The sequence below is a fragment of the Mustelus asterias genome, chromosome 16 (assembly GCF_964213995.1).
Source record: "Mustelus asterias chromosome 16, sMusAst1.hap1.1, whole genome shotgun sequence".
In the NCBI taxonomy this organism is placed as follows: Eukaryota; Metazoa; Chordata; class Chondrichthyes; order Carcharhiniformes; family Triakidae; genus Mustelus; species Mustelus asterias.
In genome coordinates, this window is record NC_135816.1 from 54,199,911 (window position 1) to 54,220,693 (window position 20,783).

A 20,783-nucleotide genomic window follows, 5' to 3' on the forward strand; every position below is an offset into this window, starting at 1 on the left:
ATTGACTTTCCGGGTGGATTTTCTGGTCACATATATACCCTGAGGCTAGAAATTTCTGCTTGGTGTCAACAGGCCTTTAAATGATCTGTCAAATTGTCCGTCCCGCCGGTGACAATTCCCACAATGGGCGGGGACTGGAAAATTTACCCAATGTGTGTTGAGGAGAAGTTTAAAAAATTAGAAGAAAAGAATGAATGTTCCATTTCACATTAACACCCTTTATGAAAGATCGAAGAGCAACAATTTTTAAAATTTGAAGCTTCTCTCAGTCTTTCATTACTGAGGGATGGATGAACCTTCCTGAAGGCCCAGTTAGCAACTGAGGCGTACAGAGCAAGAAGTTCATAGGGTGAACTTGTGCTGATCTGTCATGAATCAATGGATTGCAACCATGACTCTGCAGTTGGCTCTAGAACCTGTGGGTTAAAGAGGGGAAAGCTGGTCTCGGTTCCCATTCCTAACTGGTGTCCCTTCTCCTCCCTCTCCCCATCCCAGGCAAAGAGTATGGAAGTCATGTGAAGACACATCTGTGATAAAACAGACTATTGATATTCTCTATCCAACCTCATTCATGAACTATATCCAGTTGGATATGATACTCTAAAGTGACTGGAAACCATTGTCTTCAGGAGCATTGAGGAGGAAATTAAAGTTTATTTATTAGGCACAAGTTAGCTTACATTAGCATTGCAATGACCTTACTGTGAAAAGCTCCTATTTTCCAAACTTTGGCGCCTGTTCGGGTACACTGAGGGAGAATTTAGCATGGCCAATGCACCTAACCAGCACGTCTTTCTGACTGTGGGAGGAAACCAGAGCACCCAGAGGAAACCCACGCAGACACGAGGGAAACATGCAGACTCTGCACTGACAGTGACCCAAGCCAGAGATCAAACCTGGGTCCCTGGCGCTGTGAGGCAGCAGTGCTCACCACTGTGCCACCATGCTGCCCAATTAGCAAAAAAATTATTTCACGTTAAAAAGAAAAGCATCTCCTTCTACATGTGATCTTTTTGACATAGTTTCAAGCCCAAGCCAGGTGTAATGCTTGATCTTGTCAACTTGGATCTAGTATGTCTCCTTTGTGGGGATCATGAACTAGATTCAATTTGACTCACTTAGTGGTAGGGGCGTGGATGGGGCAGAGTTTGTAAGGAGCATCCAGGAGGGCTTCCTGAAACAGTGTGTAGATAGTCCAACTAGGGAAGGGGCCATATTGGACCTGATATTGGGGAATGGGCCTGGCCAGGTGGTCGATGCTTCAGTAGGGGAGCAGTTCGGGAACAATGACCACAATTCAGTAAGCTTTAAGGATAAGGGTGTAGCCCTCAAGTTAAGGTGCTAAATTGGGGGAAGGCTAATTACAACAATATTAGGCAGGAACTGAAGAATGTAGATTGGGGGCAGATGTTTGAGGGCAAATCAACATCTGGCATGTGGGAGGCTTTCAAGTGTAAGTTGATAGGGATTCAGGACCGGCACATTCCTGGAAGGATGAAGGATAAGTATGGCAAGTTTTGGGAACCTTGGGTAACGAGAGATATTGTGAGCCTAGTCAAAGAGAAAAAGGAAGCATTTAACAAAGCTAGGAGGCTGGGAACACACGAAGCAAGTTTGGAATACAAGGAAAGTAGAAAGAAACTTAAGCAAGGAGTAAGAAGGATTAAAAGGGGTCATGAAAAAGCATTGGCCAGCAGGATTAAGGAAAATCCCAAGGCTTTTTATACATATATAAAGAGCAAGAGGGTAGCTAGGGAGAGGGTTGGCCCACTCAAGGACAAGGGAGGGAATCTATGTGTGGAGCCAGAGGAAATGGGCGAGGTATTAAATGAGTACTTTGCGTCAGTATTCACCAAAGCGAAGGACTTTGTGGATGATGAGTCTGGGAAAGGATGCGTAGATAGTTTGAGTCATGTTGAGATCAAAAAGGAGGAGGTATTGGGGTTCTTGAGGAACATCAAGGTAGACAAGTCTCCAGGGCCTGATGGGATATACCCCAGAATACTGAGAGAGGCAAGGGAGGAAATTGCTGGGGCCTTGAGAGAAATCTTTGTATCTTCACTGGCTACAGGGGAGGTCATGATGTGGAGATGCCGGCGTTGGACTGGGGTAAGCACAGTAAGAAGTCTCACAACACCAGATTAAAGTCCAACAGGTTTATTTGGCAGCACTAGTTTTCAGAGCCCCAAGCCCCTACTTCAGGTGAGTGAGAACTCGCGTTCACAAACAGGGCATATAGAGACACAAACTCAATTTACAAGATAATGGGTGGAATGCGAGTCTTTACAGGTAATCAAGTCTTAAAGTTTCAGACAATATGAGTAGAGAGAGGGTTAAGCACAGGTTAAAGAGATGTGTATTGTCTCCAGCCAGAACAGTTAGTGAGATTTTGCAAGCCCAGGCAAGTCGTGGGGGTTACAGATAATGTGACATGAACCCAAGATCCCGGTTGAGGCCGTCCTCATGTGTGTGGAACTTGGCTATCAGTCTCTGCTCAGCAATTCTGTGCTGTCGTGTGTCATATGCCCTGTTTGTGAACACGAGTCCTCACTCACCTGAAGAAGGGGCTTGGGGCTCCGAAAGCTAGTGCTGCCAAATAAACCTGTTGGACTTTAACCTGGTGTTGTGAGACTTCTTACTGTACAGGAGAGGTCCCAGAGGATTGGAGAATAGCCAATGTTGTTCCTTTGTTTAAGAAGGGTAGCAAGAATAATCCAGGTAATTACAGGCTGGTGAAACTTACATCAGTGGTAGGGAAATTATTGGAGAGGATTCTTCGAGACAGGATTTATTCCCACTTGGAAATAAGTGGACGTATTAGTGAGAGGCAACATGGTTTTGTGAAGGGGAGGTCGTGTCTCACGAACTTGATTGAGTTTTTCGAGGAAGTGACGAAGTTGATTGATGAGGGTAGGGCATTGGATGTTGCCTACATGGACTTCAGTGAGGCCTTTGGCAAGGTCCCTCATGGCAGACTGGTGCAGAAGGTGAAGTCGCATGGGATCAGAGATGAGCTGGCAAGGTGGATACAAAACTGGCTCGGTCAAAGAAGACAGAGGGTAGCAGTGGAAGGGTGCGTTTCTGAATGGAGGGCTGTGATAAGTGGTGTTCCTCAGGGATCAGTGCTGGGACTTTTGCTGTTTGTAATATATATAAATGATTTGGAGGAAAATGTAACTGGATTGATTCGTAAGTTTGCAGATGACACAAAGGTTGGTGGATTTGCGGATAGCGATGAGGACCATCAGAGGATACAGCAGGATATAGATCATTTGGAGACTTGAGATGTCAGATGGAGGTTAATCCGGACAAATGTGAGGTAATGCATTTTGGAAGGTCTAATACAGATAGGAAATATACAGTAAATGGCATAACCCTTAGGAGTATTGATAGACAGAGGGATCTCGGGGTACAGGGACACAGGTCACTGAAAGTGGCAATGCAGGCAGAGAAGGTAGTCAAGAAGGCATACGGGCATGCTTGCCTTCATCGGCCAGGGCATTGAGTTTAAAAATTGGCAAGTCATGTTGACGCTTTATAGACCCTTAGTGAGGCTGCACTTGAAGTATGGAGTTCAATTCTGGTCGCCACACTACTAGAAGGATGTAGAGGCTTTGGAGAGGGTACAGAAAAGATTTACCAGGATGTTATTAGCTATGAGGAGAGTTTGGAGAAACTTGGTTTGTTCTCACTGGAGCGACGAAGGTTGAGGGGAGACCTGATAGAAGTCCACAAGATTATGAGAGGCATGGACAGAGTGGATAGTCAGAAGCTTTTTCCCAGGGTGGAAGAGTCAATTACTAGGGGGCATAGGTTTAAGATGCGAGGGGCAAGTTTTAAAAGAGATGTACAAGGCAGATTTTTTACACAGAGAGTGGTGGGTGCCTGGAACTCGTTGCCGGGGGAGGTAGTGGAAGTGGATACGGTAGTGACATTTAAGGGGCGTCTTGACAAGTACATGAATGAGATGGGAATAGAGAGATATGGTCCTTGGAAGCATAGGGGGTTTTAGTTAAGTCAGGCAGCATGGTCGGTGCAGGCTTGGAGGGCCGAAAGGGCCTGTTCCTGTGCTGTAATTTTCTTTGTTCTTTGTTCTTTGAATTTGAATTGGTTTTTGGAGCAAGCGAGGAGATGATTTAAGGGCTTGCCCTGTCCACTCTGCACATTGGTTTTTGTAACTCTGAGAAAGGATTAATTTTTAATTTAAATCTCCATCTCCATGTGAAATATCATGTATCATTATTCTGTTCATTTCTATTCAGTTTTATTTTGCCTCTGTGAAATGAAGATTATGACCTGTGCACATGAATAAATATCAGAACATCTGACCGGAGCTGAAAACAAAGTAGTTTTAAAGGTATGTTGTACAGCCAACAGCCACCGACTGACTGGAAAATCACCAGTCAAAGCAATTCTAATCTGCTCTTGTACGTGCCCCAAGAAATGAATGCCTTACTTACATTCTTTTGATAATATTGTCATTGAAATTATTGCTTGAATAAGCAATGTAACATGATTACATTTTATTGAAAAAAATATTTAGATAAACCAGAAATGATCTGGGATTATTTTATTTTATTTATTAAGATTCTATATAAAAAATCTTCAAACAAATTTTTACTTTGTACAAAATACATCTACAGGTTACACTGCAATCTATGTCAGATAGCACTGAAGAAAAGCTGAGCAAATAGTCATTCACGTAGATTGTCCTTAACATTCACTGATAGCCAAAACTTTTATCTTTACTGGCCAGGTTTTTCACCTCCTTTCTTCTCCAGACAATAGGATATGGAAAAAATATGGTAACATGCATGCGTACAAAATGGCGCCCAAACCAAAGGCGAAAACATTTCTCCCTCTCCCCTGCTGCAGAGAATAGTCAATTGGTGCTTTAATTATCTGACACTTAATGAGAGTTTGTTGCTTCTGGCTACACTAAGGATCACTGATGAACCATGGGCCTGATTTTACCATTGCGTCATGCCTGTTTTCGGGCGCAAAAACATGGCAAAGTCGGGCGTGAGGCCATGAACGTGATCCGTGCCCGCATCCGCGCAGATGCCCACTTTACCAAGGCCCAAAAATGGCCGTGATCCGATTCGCGCCCGAAACGGGCGTAATGGCGATTTAAATGTATTTGCATGCATTTAAATTGAATTAATGTCCGCCCAACAGTATCAGCATTTCCCCCTTTACCATCTCATTCGTGCGTCAAGATTGGGCGCGAAACAGACATGCTCGGCAAAGGCCTGTTTCGGGCGTTCCAGCTGCTGAAGAGGTAAGTTCAGCACTTCCAACGGCTCTCTGACTCAGATCGGTGGTGGGGGAGAGGAGGAGGCGGTAGCTCTGGTGGATGGGGGGAGGGAGGCCCAATTGTTGGTCTGGCGGGGGCAGGAGGGGTGGGGAGGGCAGAGGGAGGCCAGATTGTTGTCTGGGGGGTGGGGGGGCGGAGGGGAGGAGGGCCTGATCAATCTCTGGTGGGGGGGAGGAGGAGGCGGGTCTCTGGTTGGTGGGGGGAGGGTGGACGGAGGCCAGATCATTGTCTGGTGGGGGGGGGGGGGCAAGCCCAAATGCTCTCTGGGGGTTGGGGGATGGGGGAAGCCTGATCATTCTCTGGGGGGGGGGGGAAGGGGAGGCCATGGGGGGGGGTGTGGGGGTGCAGGAGCAGGGGGGTCTGCTGCCACTCTGCGGGCGATTGATTGGGGGGGAAGGGGCAGAGGGTTGCGATCGGTCTGTGTAGCGGGGGGCTTGGGTGGATAAGGTGGAAAGTTATGTTGAAGAAAGTTATGTCTGTGGGGGCCATCGCTTCCACTTTTCACTCCTGGGCCGCTTTATCTGCTTCTTGTGGCCCGGGAGCGATGTGACAACGGTGCGTTTTTCAATTTTTTTTTCTAACTGCGCATGCACAGTTCAGAGCTCCAACCGTTTCGGGTGCGATAAGCCTCGCCCACAGTGTGATTCAGACCCGTGATTTTTTTTTCAGGCTGAGTGCGTGTATGGGGGCGCCTGAAAACAGATTTCCAAGTTGGACCTGAATTGCGCCCAGATTGAACACTTAGGGCCTGATCTTACCAAAACTTCGCGCCCGTTTTTGGGCACGAAATCGTGGTAAAGTTGGGCTTTGGGCCTTTAACGTGATCTGCACCCGCATCCGAGCAGATCGCGCCTTTACCGACACCCGATTCGGGCGTGGGTCCGACCTGCGACCAAATCGGGCGGCCCGACTTAATGAACCGCACGCCCAACTCTATCGCCAAATCCCACTTTACCGTCTTCTGGTCCGATCCGCGTCTGCGCTGTTACCGACCTGCAAAATAAAAGTCTGAAGTCGCCGCTGCAGCCTCCGAAGAGCGGGGTCAGAGACTGCAACGGGTGGGGAGGGGGTGTGACCGATCATCCCCTGGGGTGGGGAGGGGAGGAGAGGGGGTATAACCGATCATCCCTGAGGGGGAGGGGAGAGGGGGTATGACGTATCATCCGCTGGGGGAGGGAGGAGAGGGGGTGTGACTTCTCATCCTTTGGTTGGAGGGGTGTCGGCTGCCAGTCTGCGGCCGATGCCTCCTGCCGGAGTGGACGTGCGGCCATGCCATCCCATGAAACCTTCAGGATGAAACGATTCCTCGCTAAGAAGATGAAGCAGAACCGGCCGATTCCACAGTGGATCCGCATGAAAACTGGCTACAAGATCAGTACAAGTCCAAGAGGAGACATTGGAGAAGGACCAGGCTGGGCCTGTAAAGGGATACACCATCACTGGTACACTACCAGCCACAGATTACTCTTCCCTGCAGGGACAAGAGAGCGGGAGAGATGGCTGTGGCTGGTAGTGTACCAGTGATGGTGTATCCCTTTACAGGCCCAGCCTGGTCCTTCTCCAATGTCTCCTCTTGGACTTGTACTGATCTTGTAGCCAGTTTTCATGCGGATCCACTGTGGAATCGGCCGGTTCTGCTTCATCTTCTTAGCGAGGAATCGTTTCATCCTGAAGGTTTCGTGGGATGGCATGGCCGCACGTCCACTCCGGCAGGAGGCATCAGCTCCGATCGGTCCGCCAGCACTAAGCCCCACACACAGCGCAGATCGGGCCAGAGCCGGCAAAATGGGTATGGGCGCGCTGGAAAGAGGATTCCAGATGCGGATCTATTTGACGCCCAGATTTGGCACTTAGGTTCAAAATGGTAAAACTCCCCCCTTAGAATGAAAATGGTAAAATCGGGCCCCATATCTGCACAAGTCACATGCATTAATTGGGCTCCTTACACTGCCTTCTCTTGTTGTCTAACTTTAAGAAAGTGTTGATAATTTTAGTCCATGCCTTCGGCAAACTCTCAGGAATCAAACACTTCACACACACATTAATTTTAGAAAACACATTCTGTTCAGTGGCACTTTGAGGCTGAACACCCACAGTCTTTTGGCCTTTCACACTCCATTAGCCAAGAGTAAATGATTTTGAAAGTTGAACTGTATGCTGGATGCAGGAGTCATGAGACTCCCGGGGTACTTAGCAGTTACTTGGAGTGCGTCCAGGTTGATGTCACACAATATTTGTCCATTGATTGAGTTTGTCCAGTGTATAGTTTGGCCTGATGGAAATCAAATGTGCATGTGTGCGCAATTGCTAATCCCTTTGGAAAACTGACAATGTTGAAGAAGTCTGACAATCTGGGTAAGGCACACACCCCTGGTGCTGCATGTTTTTCTGTATCAGTAGAGCCTTGGTGACATTTTGGATGGATTAGTGCATTGTGGAATGGTCTCCCTTGTCAAATCGCAAAGACCTGAAGCATATGCATTCAGCAATCTGGTCCAATTTAAGACTCAGGGTTGGATTTCAATTCCTAAAAATAATGAGTGGATTGGGATGGGGAATAAGAACCCAGTCCATTTTGAATCTGACTAATTCCAGTTTTAATGGAGGGGGTGGAAGAGCAGGTGATCAATTCACATTGGAAGCAAGTTGGTCACTTTTAAAATTATCGTGAGGTTGTAAGCCTTCATTTTAATCGTCATTCTATTTTTAACCACTGGCAACCAGGTTTCGCTGACCTCAGGAACTTGGCAGATTAAAGGAAGCATGGGGTGCGGGGGATAGGGGGAGGGGGTGGGGGGCGGGGGGGTGGTCTGAATCCATAAGGTTTTAGAACACCTTATGTGGGCTAAGAGGTGCCAGAGTAATATCTGTGCGATATCTCACTCCCCAGTACATCTGGCTGTTCACATAGGCTTTGGCCAAGTGAAGCAGGTTTTCCAACCAAAGCATTGACAGGCTGCCTGTGCACAGAAACCCCAGTTAAATTCTGCAGGACATTCTGGAAATACATTCTTCCAGACTTCCCAATCTCATGGTAGTCACAGACACCTCCCCATCCTCTACTTCATCAATCAGCCCGCAACTCCAGGTTAAAATTCAGAATCAGAGCTGTGCTCATTTAGCTGTCTACAAACATCTCCATGAGTAACTGAAGCATTACATGCCCTGTTCTGCACTCAGTTTCAGATAGTTGCTCTCAAGGTGACATATCCCTGGATATATGCTACCAAAAGCTGTACAATTTCTATGTGATCCAGTTATAGGTTTGCTTTTGCTTTCAGCAGAGTGTACACACACAGTGCTGCAGTTCTGATGTCTTCAAGCTTTATGCCTCTGTATAAATGTTTCCATGTGACTACTCTCAATAAATGAACCCGCAAGGTGTTTGCACATTTGCCTGTGAACGTTTGGTGTCTTTGGGCCCGATTTTACCATTTAGATTCGAAATGCTGAGCCTGGGATTCGACTTTTAGACCTGTTCTCCGGCGCCCCCATACGCATTCTGCCTGAAAAGAAATCAGTGATTCCAAATCGTGCTGCAGAAGCCTGTGGGCGGGGCTTATCCGTCCGAAACACTGCAGCTCCGATCGGAGCCTTGAACTGTGCATGCGCAGTAAAGAAAAATTGAAAAACGCTCCCCTGCCACACCGCTCCCGGGCTGGATAAAGCCTCCCTCTGGCCCCCACAGACATCGCCCTACCCCCACAACATAACTGATCCTCTTATCCCCTCACCCTCCTGCTGCCCAGACCGATCCTGGCCCCCTTCCTCCCCCATCGATCACACGCAGAATGGCAGCGGACCCTCCTCCCCCCCACCGATTGCACACAGTTTGGCAGCGGAACCCCCTTTCCCTCCCGCCCCCCCCCCGACCGGAGAGCCATCAGACCCGCTTCCCTCACTCCCCCTTCCACCAGAGAACGATCTGACCCGCCTTCCTCCTCCCCTCCCACCACCGATCTGAGTTAGAGAGCTGCCGGAAGCTCTGAACTTACCTCCTCAGAAGCCGGAGCGCCCGAATCGGACCTTTGAAGACCGTGTCTGTTTCACGCCGAATCTGGATGGGCGAACACCGTGGTAAAGGGGGAAATGCTGGTAAAGTTGGGAGGCAGCCCATTAAGTCAATTTAAATGTATGCAAATGCATTTAAATTGACATCTCACCTGTTTTGGGCGCGGTCCAGATGGCGGCCATTTTCAGCGATTGGCAAAGGGGGAACGGGCGTGGAGGCGGGCGCAAATCGCGCTACTCGCCTCACGCCCGACTTTATCAAGTTTTCATGCCCGAAAACGGGCGCAATTTGATGGTAAAATCGGGCCCTTTGTATCATTACAAAAACACAACACAGTTCAGCCCCATAACCTATATATGGAGGGAGGGAGGTAGGGAGGTGATGGCGTATTGGTATTGTTGCTGGACTAGTGATCCTGAAACCCAGGGTGATACTCTTGAGGTCCAGGTTCGAATCCCACCACAGCAGATGGTGGAATTTGAACAGAAAATCTGGAATTAAAAGTCTAATCATGAGCATGAGATAATTATCATAAAAACCTATCTGGTTCATTAATGTGCTTCATGGAAGGAAATTTATTGTCCTTACCTGGTGTGACCTCGACGCGACTTCAAACCCACAGCAATGTGGTATTGACTCTTAGCTGTCGTCTGAAATTGCCGAGCAAGTTTTCAGTTCAAGGGCAATTAGGGATGGGCAATGGATGCTGGCACTTGCCAGTGACGTTCACATCCCACAAAAGAGTAAAGAAAAAATATGTACTAAGGGGCGGCATGGTGGCACAGTGGTTAACACTGCTGCCTCGCAGCACCAGGGACCCTGGTTCAATTCCAGCCTCAGGTCACTGTCTGTGTGGAGTTTGCATATTCTCCCTGTGTCTGCGTGGGTTTCCTCTGAGTATTCTGGTTTCCTCCCACACTCCAAAGATGTGGGGATTACATTGATTGGCCATGCTAAATTGCCCCTCAGTGTCACAGGTGTTAGCAGGGTAAATTTGTGAAGTTATGGGGATAGAGCTGGGGTGGGATTGTTGTCAGTGCAGGCTCGATGGACTGAAAGGCCTTCTTCTGCACTGTAGGGATTCTATGAAATGAAGTTAATAATGCTGTACATTGGGTAAACAGGCAAACTATTTTAACTCCAGTTAGACGGACAAGCCTGAGTACTTCAAAGGAAATCAATGCAGGGCAACATGTAATGCAACTAAAACAGGCTTAACTGGCCGAAACAAGCTTAGAGACTGACGAAAGGATATTAATTTCCTGTTTAATTTCTGTCCACAGTACCAATTGCTGCTGTCAACTCAATTTTTATTCAGTGTCAGGCCAAAATCCAAGTTGGAAAGTTAGCTCTTGAAAATCTAACTATTTCATGAATATAAATTTATACTCAGATCATATCCCAAACAGGATACATTGGCACTCTTTCCTGCTCAGATTTCTGTAATTAGAATTTGAATCCTTTAAAATGAAAAATATTCCACCCAGGTTGTGGTTCATTGCAAACATGGATGTTAGGAAAAAAAAGCTGATGCTTAAAATAAGTAACTTTGTGTAGTTGTTTGAGTATTTCATTAGATTTAAGTATAATGTAGGAAATGTTACAGTACAGTGTATGCAGTATATATACAGTACAGTATATATCGCCATTGCTTGAATGCTCTTATGTCTCTGATCCTAAAAAGAGCAAAAGTAATAACAGGCAGATGAGCTTCAACTAACAGCCAGTCTAAATGCAAATTCACAGACTGAAACACATATGCTACATAATGCTTTAGAAATAACTGTGAAGCGACGGAAATTGGATATTAAAACCACATTTGTCATCACGATGATTATTCTAATTGGTCATTTTAGTTGAGCTGTTTATGAATAATGGATGGGATTAGACTAAAATTAGTCAGACAAATGGCTTTTTATTAATAATCATAATGTATATCCATCTTTTTTTCTCATTCATAGTACATTCTTGTTGTTTCCCCATTGGAATGAAGGACTGGACATGTTGATGTGCCAACAAACCTTGTTATTGACTCGTCGAGACTGCAGCCAACTTGACTTGAGGTGCTTCTGATGTGAACAATGGAAAAGGGCACAGATTGGGATGCATATCCTTAATGTGCCAACAAATCTCATTAATGACTTTTAAAAGGAAATGCACCCCAATCGGTGCCCTTCATTATTATTCACATCCGGTAGCACCTCAAATCAATTTGGCTGCAATCTCTACAAATAGCTGCGATTTCAATGCTACAGGCAGATAAGCAAGGAGATTTTATAAATAATCACTAGCAGACATACCGGAGAAGACATTGGTCCTCTTTACACTTGCTTTGCAGGAAGGAAACAGTTACTATAAAGGACTAATTTGAGGATACACCCGTGCTCAATCTGGGCCCATATTACATGCATCAGAATATTGATAAAGACAGAATTCCAGGCGGTTAGCTCCTTTCATGTGGTAATTATCGGTGAAATGGCTGTTTGATGATCCCTTTTGAAAATGGGAAGGTGGAGGAGATGCCAGATCTGTTCTGCTCAGGGTTATTTGGTATGCTTGTGGCCTATACCAGTAGTCTGTATAGAGACTGATGGAACCTACCTGAAAAATGTGTTTTTAATTTAACTTTATCACAACGTGAGGCTGGGCAGAGTACTCCCTTTCCTGCTGCTACTGTGCGCCACTGCTGGCCTGTGCTAGGCCCCTCCTTTTCTCATCCCCATTCCCTCCCTGCCTCAGGCCAGGACTTTCCTGAGGGGCATTGCCAGCAAATTGGAGCAGAACAAAGTGATGATTTGCCTCTGGATTCATGATAGGTGCTGGCATGCAGTGCGATCTCAGAGCTTTGGGCATCAAGCCTCTGTGATCGTCAATCGTCTTCACCCTAAAACCAACTGAAATGAACGCCTACTTCATTATTTTGTTGGAGAAGCTATAGAAAAGCTCATCTGAAACCATTTTTATCATTCTCAACACACAAATATTTCCATATTCAACTTAAAATTATTCATTGTTTATAACACCTGGTATTTGTGTGATGTGAATGTACATTGCACTTATCAGTCCAAGCTTGATTGCTGTCCAATTCTTGATGAGTTTGGCCATGGACTATTTCATTATTTGAGGAGTCACAAATGGTGCTGAACATTGTGCAATCATCAGTGAATATCCCCACATCTGACCTTACACTGGAGGGAAAGTCATTGATGAAGCACCAATGGAAAGTTTTCCCCTCATTCCCATTGTCTGCAGATTTGCAAGGTCTTCTTGATGTGGCACTTGGTCCAATGCTGCCATGATGTCAAGGACAGTCATTCTCACCTCACCTGATCTTAGCTGAATTGCTCTTGCACGGAGCTGGCATGAACACATTGGGCTGTGTAGCCTCCTTCTGTGCTGTAACCATTCTTCGATCCAATGGGCAGAATTTTATAATTGCCAGCCTGTAGGTTTGCAGATGGTGGGATCATAAAATTCCCTGGCTGTCTTTCCCTCAGGCCGAGGGAGGCCCGCTCACCCTTGCTCCAAATGAAGCCTGTAACATGCTGGCTGAGGGGGGAAGCCTGGCACCCTGCTCATGCCTCTGAAGAAAGGGAGGGAATGTCTCACTCAAAAGTCTCCTGTCCACATTGGACATTCTCTCCAATGCGTTCACACCCTTCTTATCGTGTGGTGCCCAGAACTGTACACAATATTGCAGGTAAGGCCTAAATAGTATCTTGTATAAGCTTAGCATAATGTCCTTGTTCTTGTACTCTATGTCCCTACTAATATAATCCAGCACTGTATGCAACATCAGACACCATGAATCAGAACACCTGCTCCGGTGAACACCACAGGGCTCTTTTATGGTCTTTCAGGCAGCAAAGCAGTTGCTTCTGCATTCCAATTATTCACTCTATGATGCCTCATGTGGCAGCATGGCTTTCACTGGTACAGCTGCTGGCCAGATTGGGTTGCAGGGCAAAGTGATGAGCCAAGTGTCAAACGAGAGCCCTTGTTACCCAGCAGCAGCCACTCTCTGATGTGTTTGCTCAGTTTATGAGGGAATGGTGAACTGACACAATACAAAGGGATCATTACTGTTGCCAGGATAGTGGACATTCACCTGCATGGTTTGCTGTGTACGCTCACACACCAACTGCACATTTGCAGTTGAATTACATCTCAGCATTGAAGTGGGGACCCACAAAGCTGCATGACACCCCGCACCATGGGGATGTTCACTATTCTGGCAAAGCCAAGTCCACATTCCGTCTGCTTCTCTCTAGTCAGAGACAACACATTCTCTTGTCATAAAGAGCATCTGTCTCCTCTCTGCTGCAGTTGTGGATGTCTATCTAGGAGATATTACAGATGTCACTTGTTTCAACTTGGAAGGATCCAGCCATGAAGAAAATCATGGGCACAGCCACCCTCACAGTCACTGGCAATGCTACCTCAGCACTGTAAGATGATGTTACAGTGTTGTTCACTAATGCAAATTTCAGTTTATTTAAACAATGGGGTGAAGCATTATAGTGTTATGAAATCAACTCTTAAAACTCAACTTGTTCCACTGCCGGTTAAAACATGCATTCAATTTCTATCGTTTTTTTACTCTGGTAGAATTGTGACCTTGTAGGCGACAGAACTGAATTTGGAAGGACACAATCAGTTGTGTCTTGATTTAATAAAATTGACCAAGTTATTTGCTTAATTCATTGGCTCAAATTCATGTCCAACCCCAATAATTTCTCCTGGCCAACAGTGGCTGGATATTGCACAGACTGTCAATATGACGAATATCGGAAATTGACATCATTCATTATTCTAATTGGGTAGTAAAGCCAAGGTGTGATGAGAAATTCTTCAATAGGATTTACAACAAGGAGATGTGCTGCATTTTCCTAATTAAATAAATCATATTGATTTCTCAAGAACAAAGGAGCAATTGTACTGCAAGATCTAATTAACTATGTTCATTTAGGCTCCACGTAAATCTAGCGTTGTAAATAGCATGACTGACAGGCTTCAAATAAACAACCTATTTGATAAAAGGATACAAACCTGTTAGAATTATCCTTGAATATCTGTATCGAAATTTGATATTTCTGAGGGACGATGTTTGTCTGACTTTAATACGTTCTCGTGTCGAAATCAGAATCAACAAACTATGTGGCGCTGAAATGAAAACTGAATGGAAGTGAACGTTTCTGGAATGTTTCTGCTCCCACAGATCCAGAATTTAAACTACAGTGCACGGAACTTTGGGAAGATTTGAATTGGTTTTCCCAGAAGAAGCTTCAAGTGGAAGCATTGCAGTTAAAACATTTTTCCCTCAATTGGACACATTGGCCGGAATTATATGACCTTGCTCGGGCGAGATTGTAAAATCCTGCCCGAGGCCAACAGAGATTTCTGTTTTGCGAGCCTCGCCCGCCCTGGAATCGCGACGGGCGAGGTAGTGAAATTCTGGCCATTACCTCTGAAGTTGTAATTTAGGAAATAAATAGAATCATCGAATTAGACGAAGAAACAAATTCTTGAAAAATATTTCAAGTAATATATAATTTTTAATTAGTTTGCTAAAACACTTCAATAAGGGGAGAGTTAAATGTAATTCTGGCCCAAAATAATTCTGACATACACTGGTGGGCAATGTGCAGGATGAAGAAGGTATAAAGTGCACACAGGTGGGTAAATGTTCACAGGCTGCTAAAGCAAATTTACAGAGTAGAGGGATCATATAGACAACTTAACTGGCGAAAGTGCTCCATTATTTTTATTGAATGTGTTTATTTTAACTTGAGTACAAAATGGTATCCATTTTGATGTCAATGTCAATAAAAATCAGAGGATATTTTAAATGGGCTGCTGATTTGTTACCATCCATCAGAATTTGCACTCCCCCCACCCCCACCCACTCCATGTCTTTCCGCTATGGAGGTAAGAAGAGGAAATGTCTCCCTACATTTGAATCTTGTCCAGTGATTCATGATGCACACAAATGGATATTAAGGTACATTTTCAAGTGGATCATGTCTGGTTAATAGGCTTCAAGTTTCCGATTGGAAAATGAGCGAAGACCCGAAGGTCCGAGTTACTCCAGTACTGACTGCTTTTCCCTCATAATCCCAACATTTAAAACACACTTTTATTCATTCACGGGATGTGGGTGTCACTGGCTAGGCCAGCATTTGTTTCCCATCCTTAGTGATCTTGAGAAGGTGGTGTTGGCCACCTTCTTGAATTGCTACAGTTTATATGGTGAAGTCACTCTCATGGTGCTGAGAGGTAGGACATTTCAGGAATTATATTTATCTCTACGACTAGCTATATGAGTTTTTGGCCAGCAGCTAGCCAAGTGCAGAAGCTGTAGTTTATTCTGCGATGACAACTACAGCCAATAAACATGAGAAGAAGGTGCCACCATTGTTATTGGCCAACTGTGTACGCAAATGTTCCTCCTCTGCCTTGTGCTGCCACGCTGTCCTGTGGGGACAGTCTGAAAGTAAAAAAAAATCTTCTTTTACTGTATTTCATTTTGTACCATCATTTTTTTCCTAGCCAACAAATTATATTAAAGTGTCATGACATTCCATAATTTTACTAAAAATTGTTTCCCATATCCAGAATTAATAGTAGAATCCCTATCGTGCAGGAGGAGGCCATTCGGCCCATTGAGTCTGCACTGACTCTCTGAGAGAGCATCTTCTCCAGGATAACCCCAAGCATTTACCTCATTAATCCTCCTAAACCACACATCTTGGGACATGAAGGGGCAATTCAACACTACCAATCTACCCAACCTGCACATCCTTGGACTGTGGGAGGAAACTGGACCATGTGGAGGATACCCACACAGGCATGGGGAGAACATGCAAACTCCATGCAGACAGTTACCCAGACTGGAATCGAATCCGGGTCCCTGGCACTGTGAGGCAGCAGTGCTAGAGACTGTGCCACCGCGCCGCACCCAAGCAATCTGTTTCACTAGGCATTTATGTAAGTCAACAACCTGTGCAAAGGTGAAGTATGCAACAAAATATCAGCAACATCTGTATCAGCTACAAACATTTTCATCCCAATATACACAGTTCCATTTCACATGTTGTACGCCAAGATCAAGATGTCCTTTGGATGCAATAACTGTTTCAATTCACTTAAGGATTGACAACTAATCATTACTTTATTGAATTTCTAGTATAAACATTTAAGACCTTATATTGCATCTGTTCAAAGAATGTGACAAATAATAAGCAGATTAATAATAGTTCCATTACTCTAATGCGTCGAAGTTAATCAGACAGAATAGGACTTTGGTACTTACATCTATCTCGCTTTGCAAATGTGTTTTGATAAGACAAAAAAGCTCCTTTTGCTTAGCTGATGTAGAACTGGAAGTAAATAACAGTGACTGAACTGAGTCATCAGTGATTTATATGGGTATGTAACTCTGGAGTATAATTCATTATTGATATTTGTCAGAATCTAGTGTGACTAAAAAAAACTTTGAAAACTAATGAAATTCTTCAGAACTTTAAACACCATCTAATTCAAAAGTCATCACATTCTCACTGCATTTAACATTCTTGTATAATAATATTAATTGATTTTACATCCTTTGTTGTTGACGGTGGAACGTTCTGCAAATGCAGCAATATTTTTATTTATCAGCCGTGTGATACAGGTTTGCATTTTCATGAGGAAGATTCCCGGTAAAAGGAGTATATTAAAACGACACTACCCCTTCAAATTAATAATGAATTAAGCTCTCCGGAGCCTATATTTAGGAGTTATTATAGAATGACCTTAAAATATAAAGAGCCACCGTAATTTCCAGCGCTGATACAATCTGTTCTCAGAAGCAGATTACACATTGTATTCAGCATCTCTTCATTGTCTTGTAAGTGGATATTTCAGTTGAACTGAGTTTGTATAGTAGTTTCATCTTTCAGAAACTTTAGGTGGAATTATATCGTCCCGCCTGCCACGGGAATTGTAGTGGGCGGGGGCAGACCTCAGACTTGGGGCAAGCGCGGCTGTAAAATCCTGCCCTTTGGGTGGGATTCTTTGATCTCGTTCACTCTGCCCCCGCTGCCAACGAGAATGGAGAATTTGACGCTCAGCCAAAGCTCCATTCATTGCAGCGGGACCAGAGGCTTCCAGCGTTAATAGTAGAAAAGATTGGGTAGTTTAGAAATAAAGTAAAAATACCATGTTTTTGTGAATTATTGATTCATCTTTACTTATTGAATAAGATAATAGTCAATTAAATTCAATGGTATCTATAAATCACTTAATGTACAAGTGCAACTTAAACTTAATGGTTATTAAAGGAATTTTAGTATGTGCAGAACATATCATTTTTTAAAAGGAGAAATTCACCATTAATAAACTTGCCACTCAAGGTGGGAGAGTTGTGCATTTATTTTAATGATATATATATATAATGAATTTTACAGTCTATACTTCATCTGTACATGCTAAATCATAATCACACTCCATAACCAAGAAATTAGATTTCTGCGTAAAACAGATGATAAGTTGTTGAAGTGATTGCTTTTGAGCCGACCAGTGTGAAAGAAGACTCAGGCTTTCAAGGGTGACTATGACATTACTATATGAGATACTCGCTGGGGAGCTCTTTCCAACTGTCTTGGGAACCACCCGATGTCAGTTGCATTGAAGGTGACAGCTTTAATTCTTTACAACACACTCATTCCAGGCTGCAGTGGAGACCTCAGTGGGATAACACTAAATTGCCCCTTAGTGTCCAAAGATGTGCAGGCTAAGTGGATTGACCATGCTAAATTGTCCCTTGGTGTCCAAAGATGTATAGGTTAGGGGAATTAGTGGGGTAAATATGTAGGGTTATGGGGTTAGGGACCTGGGTAGGATGCTCTGCAGAAGAGTCGGTGTAGACGCGATGGGCCAAATTGCCTCCTTCTGCACTGTAGGGATTCTATGATTCTAACACAGTCTGCTGCTCACCATTTTAGCAAAATGTTCACCGATGCAATGTTCCAAAAGGCTGGGAATTATATCTACTTCCTGTACGATGTCCACAGGCAAATAGATAGAGCCTGAAGACTTGCCGCGATTGCAGGTTTCATCAAGCTGCAGGGAGCCAGTGACTGTATGTGCGTAGCCACTAAAGCTCCTGCTGGGCAGCCATTTAACCTTCATAAACAGACAGGACTTCCACTCGATCACTCTGCAGTTGGTATATGAATATAATTGGTGGGTTTCAATCGAGGTATGTGTGTGGCAGGTAGCTGGGCAGCTATTCATGGCTCATACATCCTCAGGAACTCACAGATTCCAGACTTTTTCACTGGTCCAGATTCCTTGGAGGGATGGCAATAGCTGATAAGGGTTATCCACTTAAAACGTAGCTAATGACACCTGTGAGGGTGCCCAGACATGATGCAGGGAGGAGGAGAACTACACCAGCACCAGGGTCATAGTGGAACAGACCATCCGTCTGCTAAAGATGCAATTCCAATGTCTGCACAGAGCAGGAGTTACGTTATATTAGGCTGAATCATATTCAAGGCTGAGTTAGAAAGATTTTTGATCTACAAAGCAGTCTAGAAATATGGTTGAAAGACATGAAAATAGAGTTAAGGCCACATCAAATCAGCCATGATCATATCGAATGACAGCACAGGATTGAAGGGCCGAATGGCCTACTCCTGCTAATATTTCTTATGTTCCACTTGCATATCCTTTTGCAATTCACTGGTCAGGGCCTAATGAATTGTGGCTGGTTGCAATATTAAGCCAACCTACATGTAAGTCAAGGGTTTGATGGTAAAGAAGAGGTGCAAACCGGGGTCAGCAATCTTTAACACTCTTTTCTTGTTCTACAGAAATGTAGGACGGGATTGTCTGGTCACATGCCTGTTCCTTGGCATGGGAGACAGCCAGCCGTTAGCTGGTGACGGGATTTCCCATTGAATCTGCCCCATGCCGCTAGGAAACCCACAGCAGGTGTATCATTGGTGGGACTGGAAAATCTGTCGTAGGAAGGTTGGGAAAATCCTGCCCGTAACTTTTAAATAATTTTGGTCATTTCATGAGCAGCCATTAGAGGTCCCTTTAAGAACTATTAGTTAGTCCTTTAAGATCTAGTAGAACTAGTCTGAGTTTATAAGGTGCATGCTTCATTCAGTTCGACACTAATTTTCATCAGGATGCTACAACTAACATTAGTATTCTGCTTTGTATATGCAGGCCACCTAATGACTGTTTCAGACAGTTGTCCAAGAGATCTAAAAGCCACTGGCTTCTAATCTGATCACTGACGCAATTCTTGGGGAGATCAGTCGTGCCAAGATCATTACCTAAAGTTTATATCATCGAATCATTGAATACAGTGCAGAAGGAGGCCATTCAACCCATCAAGTTTGCACCGACTCTCTGACAGATATCTTACCCAGGTCCTCACCCCCGCCCTATCCCCATAACCAGACATACTTACCATGACTATTCCATCTAACCTACAAATCTTATGACGCTAAGGGGCAATTTTACTATGGCTAATCCACCAACTTTAGATCCAAAATGCAAGCGAAATGTAATTGCGTTCCTTGCCCCAGTGTATATTGAGTTAATTACCAATAAATTTATACCTTGTCAAACTCACTGTAGTGATTTTTAACTTGCAACTGCCCCCTTTATGACTGAAAATGGACTAAAAGTGGTAGTGAAATAGTGAACGAAGAACAAATTTCACTGTTTCAATCCGATTGTCATGGCTGTTGAACATTCTGAACTATTTAGGAGCTTCAAACAGTGAGGATAAGAGGAATTTCATGCACACTTGGCAAATGACACCTCTCGGGAAGGCAAACTTGGGTGTCAAATAGAGCCACAATCAGATACATCAACCAATTAATGCCCACATCAAGCAGATCATTGCGATCCTCAAACAATGATTCTGCTTAGGAAATGATCAAAATAAAATATCAAGCTGCAATTTTAAACATTATCAAGCTTATATTTCAGTAATGCTAGCATTATTTTATTGAACCACAATTGCAATCACAAGTTCCAGAATAAAAGTTAATTGATTCTTAATAATAATCAACAGAATCTAAATCATCACAATTAAAAACTGCAGCAATTGTTAACTTCATAATCTCTCAGCATCAGTGGTACTTTACCTAATAATTTTAATGGATCTAAGGCAAGGTTTCTAATCAGTGCATCACTGATAAGCCTCTATTAATAATAAACCTGATGATTTAAGCATAAAATCATCAAAATATTTGGGTGGGTGCAGGTTAGCATCTATTCACAGTGACGGCACGGTGGCACAGTGGTTAGCACTCACAGCACCAGGGGCTCGGGTTCGATTCCTGGCTTAGGTCACTGTCTGTGTGGAGTTTGCACGTTCTTCCCATGTCTGCGTGGGTTTCCTCTGAGTGCTCCTGTTGCCTCCCACAGTCCAAAGATGTGCGGGTT